The 5110-nt window shown below is 38.7% G+C and overlaps 1 long non-coding RNA gene across 1 annotated transcript; it reads left to right on the plus strand.

The window, feature by feature from the left end:
• Positions 1–3015: 3015 nt before the first annotated feature.
• LOC113649485 lies at positions 3016–4558 on the plus strand. Its single transcript, XR_003442149.2, has 4 exons — positions 3016–4014; positions 4139–4279; positions 4384–4429; positions 4519–4558. It is a non-coding gene; the product is annotated as an uncharacterized LOC113649485 (long non-coding RNA).
• The last annotated feature ends 552 nt before the right edge of the window (positions 4559–5110 follow it).

Below are 5110 nucleotides of genomic sequence, written 5' to 3' on the forward strand. Positions count from 1 at the left end.
AAGTGTCCTTGGTGAAGTAATTGGACTTCTGATCAGAATGTTATGAGTTCAAATCCCAGCACCACCTTGCTGCAACTGCTGGACCCTTGAGCGAGGTCAGTAACTCTAACCCTCTGTTCAGCTGTATAAATGAGATTAATGTCAGTTGGTGTGGATAAGGGAATCTGCTAAATATTGTAAATGTTCTCCACTACTTACACTACACCACTATAGGTACTCCAATTATTACATCCTACCACCATTGTAGAAAATACCATAAACTAAAACTATACTACACTATAAAAAAAAAAAAAAAACACAATAACAAATTAGAATACACACTGAACATTCAGAAAATCAAATAACATATTAGAAAACAAAATAAAGACAAAAACAAAACACAATGACATTTCAGACAAACTGGAAAAGGTAGGTATAGTTTGTGAATGGAAGACTTACTGCTGATTGGACGATACATCTGTCACTCAAGATATACAGGAAGTACTATACAAATGCAGACTTACATTCCCCTACAGCTGTAAACAACAGAATACTCTACACTGCACTGCCATGGAAACTAATGTAGCTGCTGGTTGCCAACTGGCTGGAATATTCTGGATCTGAAGTAGATGCTATTGCATCAGAGTGACCGCATCCTGGAACAGCGAGATCAGCCTCTCTTCCTCTTTTCTGTAAAGCTTTTGTGCTTTCTTTCTTCCTTTCTGACCTCCCTCTTCCCTATACCATGTAAACAGTGGCTAACTTCCCTGAAGCCTGTGCCCCAAACCCATGCCTGTCTCTTTCCCTTAGATTGTTGATTACCAAACCTTGGGTGTGGGGAGAACACCTGGGATGGTGTGCTGGTGTTCCAGGATCTAAATATGGTACTGTACACTATTCTAGCACTATACAACCACAGATACTAATATTCTAGGAGTGGGATCCATTAGCAGATTTATTTAAAGACAAAATCAGCAAAAACACAGAAAATCAGTCAGAAACACAATGAAAACAAACAATGCTTTGTGCTGAAGCTTGTGGTCGTGTGGTTTAAAAACCCTAACTCCCAGAAGTGTCCTTTGACACGGAAGTGACTCAATTAGTCTAAATATATACAGAGAAATGTTGATGATGTGAAATTCTGAATGAACCACAAACACTTCTCATAATTCGGTGATTATTTTTTGTATTTGAGAAATGTATTTACTTTTGATTTATAATTATAATTATAATTTATTTAGTGACAATTCAAATCACTATAAGAGAGAAATAATAAAATACATGATACAAATCTGCAAGAAGACAGAAACAAATCAAACAGAATTTTCCAGCAGAACAGAAAGTTATACATGGTAGAAAAAGAGTGACCTTGACCTGGAAGTGCATTAATATTTGGCTGATCTATCCACATGGCAGCTTGGTGTTGGAGTTGCTGATCAGGAAGTTAGTCCAGGGGTGAAGCTCCTGTGTGACCTTAACTAAAGCATTTCTCAAAGACACTTCAAGGTGAGCGATAGAGGATATATAAGGGTGAGTGGTGTGCGATCCATCCCTGGTTAGAATACTCTGTACGTTTATTCAATTCAATTACATTTATTTGTATAGCGGTTTTAACAATTCACATTGTCTCAAAGCAGCTTTACAGAAGCATAGCAACAGAAGAAAAAACATTTTAAAGTTTAAAATGAAGTTTACTATATATCTCTAACATCTATCCCTATCGCTAATGAGCAAGCCAGAGGTGACGGTGGCAAGGAAAAACTCCCTGATATGATATGAGGATGGACCTTTGGATGAATGAATAGATGGAATTATGGATGGGTGATTGGATGATTAGAAATTTGGATTGATGGATGGATGAATGAACAGACTGATGGATGGAAATAGTGGGTCAGAAGTAAATAGACAGAAACAATCAAACAGATATATTTTGAACAGAAGAGAAAAGAACAAAGAAATGACAGGGTGATGAAGAACATGCAGCTGGATGGATGGACGGATGGATGGATGGATGGATTAATGGACATGCGGAGAGATGGAGAAATGTTAGTTATATGTTCCCAGACTACACCCATTTTCTCTTTTTGTTGTAAAATCATCAAATGTCATAAAGCATAAATAATTCTTCTTAGCACTTATTTGTAGCGAAACAGTAAATGTTTGTTTTTACTATTAGGCAACCAGTTATAATTTGGGGGCTGGAGGTTTACGGTGGCTTAGTGGTTATCACGTTTGCCTCACACCTCCCGGGTTGGGGGTTCGATTCCCGCCTCCGCCTTGTGTGTGTGGAATTTGCATGTTCTCCCTGTGCCTTGGGGGTTTCCTCCGGGTACTCCGGTTTCCTCCCCCGGTCCAAAGACATGCATGGTAGGTTGATTGGCATCTCTGGAAAATTGTCCGTAGTGTGTGAGTGTGTGAGTGAATGAGAGTGTGTGTGTGCCCTGCGATGGGTTGGCAGAGAGAGATTTAAAGGTCATATTCCATCAAGGTGACAGTTTTATTACCCCTGGCAGCTGCAATGTCAGCTGTTATGACATCTGTTATTAGTGATATGAAATTATTAAAGGTTAAAGGTTATACCTTTTGGTGTGGTAGACATGTCTTGACTCCAAGTCAAGTCAAGACCTCCCACCACCACCCCCTCTCATTTCAGTGCTTGGTTCCCATAGACAGGTGACAAGTAATTAAAATAAGGAGCTATGTTCTTTTTTTTAAAAAAAATGGGGTTTTATGACCCCTCAGAGGAAGCAGTGTTGTAAAAACAAGGACCTATGTTTTTGGCTTGTTCCCATAGACAGGTGACAAGTAATTAAAACAAGGAGCTATGTTCTTATATTTTGTTTTTTAAAAAATGGGGTTTTATGACCCCTCAGAGGAAGCAGTGTTGTAAAAACAAGGACCTATGTTTTTGGCTTGTTCCCGTAGACAGGTGACAAGGACCTATGTTCTTTTTTTTTAAATGGTGTTTTATGACCCTCAGAGGAAGCAGTGTTGTAAACAAGGACTTATTTATTTTTTTTTTTTTAAAGGGTTTGTTTTAACCCCATCAGAGGAAGCAGTATTGTAAACAAGTAAATATGTTTGATTGAATAGATAGAGATAGGTACTTAAAACTCGTGTTTGATCCGGGGGGTGTTTTGCGATAGGTCACCCCTCCCCTAAGGCCGGATGGTTTTCAAATCAAGATTATGACACCCTCCTTTGTGTTAGGAGCATCTCTCAGTCTGATCGTTAGTCAATGGGGGTGCTATCTATAATGTCACACACGCGCATCCTGACCAAACGCGCGTGAGAAGAAAAGTTGATCCGGGGGGGTGTTTTGCGATAGCTTACCCCTCCTCTAAGGCCGGATGGTTTTCAAATCAAGATTATGACACCCTCCTTTGTGTTAGGAGCATCTCTCAGTCTGATCGTTAGTCAATGGGGGTGCTATCTATAACGTCACACACGCGCATCCTGAGCGGAAACGTGCACCTGAGCGGAAACACGCGTGAGAAAAAAGGAGCAAACGCCTGAGCGGACACGCCCACACGTGTAGGTAAAAAGTGAGAATTTTCCGAAAATTTGGCTATGACTTCGCGTCTTTGGATTTTTCACAACGGAACAGAACATCTACGATCTTCTAAGCATTGAGAGCACGGCCTTTTCAATAGGTAAGAGTTTATTATTAACTTTATTGTAAATTTATAAGTATTAGAATGCTTATCGTTTGATATTATAACTAGTTGTAGTTGGGTTTATACGTAAAGTCTGTTTTAATTACAGAACAAGGCCAGCCTATCTGACGCAATTGTCTGTGAAAACATATCAAACAAACGCGACCCTTCCAGGGTAATTTCATTCTGACTCTTTGATCTGTGTTTTTTCTTCAGTCGATTGTTTTATCATATATTACATTATAATCTAAATGTTATCTTTATTTATTTTTAGACAGTTGTATTGAGATTATTTGCCGGCGACGAGTCTTCTACAACGCACGTGCTAGGCCTAAGAACGGGGGAACATCCGGGGTCAAACAATCGCGGCCCTTCCAGGGTAATTTCATTCTGACTCTTAGATCTGTATTTTTTTTTTTCTTCAGTCGATTGTTTTATCATATATTACATTATATTCTAAATGTTATATTTATTTATTTAATTCATCGTTTATTCATTTTTAGACAGTTGTATTGAGATTATTTCCCGCGACGAGCCTTCTACAACGCACGTGCTAGGCCTAAGAACGGGGAACATCCGGGGTCTATCCAAAAGTCGATAGCTGTAGTAACCCCCACAGCTCAGACCAGTTTTACAAACTACGGGTAAGTTACACCATGAAAATATGTATGTTGTAAATCTTTCATTAACCTTATATGATATTTTAAGTATTTAATTATCCATTATTTTGTATGTGTGACATGTTCAGAAGACACCGGAACAACGTCTGACTCCGATAGTTCAGATTTTTTTGGGTAAGGTCGTTAGCATTCTCTTTTCAATCAACCCTTAAGAGTGTAAAACAATCCTCCACACATTTTTCTGTAATCTGTATTCTATTTAGATACCGTCATTGAAGGAGTAAGAAACTACAATCAACCCCCCTTGAAGAAAATTCCAACATTGGAGACACTCTCTTCAGGATTTTTTCAGCTAAGGGATAGAATAACTGAAAACTTTGAGCATGTCTACAGTGAGTATGTTCAATCCTTGCATAATACTCTGGAATCCTTAAATTGCTGTGTTATGGTGAATAAAAGAAATGTTAAGACAATATTATTTTAGAAATGGCTCAGAAGCGTTCGAGTAATTCTCCCTCTTCAGAAGCTAAAAAAATTAGAATTGAAAATGACCCTACATCATCACATGATCTCTGCTTTGGTGAAACTTCGACTTTTTCAAGTAGTCTGTTACAACGTGATCCGTACACAGCCCTGAATACTTTTTTAACCGATGCAATCAATGAGTTGAATGATAGTTTACGATCGACACTTAGACACGATATTCAGAGCCCCAATCCGGGTTTGACCGATAGTTTAACAGCGACACAAACACAGCTGCCTCATCATGACGTGTTCTTAGAATTGAATCAGAGTCTGTTAACGTTGCAGAATAGTCTAAATGATCAAGATCTACCTGTGCCGTTAAATCCATTT

Source organism: Tachysurus fulvidraco, chromosome 1, assembly GCF_022655615.1.
Source record: "Tachysurus fulvidraco isolate hzauxx_2018 chromosome 1, HZAU_PFXX_2.0, whole genome shotgun sequence".
Taxonomy (NCBI): domain Eukaryota; kingdom Metazoa; phylum Chordata; class Actinopteri; order Siluriformes; family Bagridae; genus Tachysurus; species Tachysurus fulvidraco.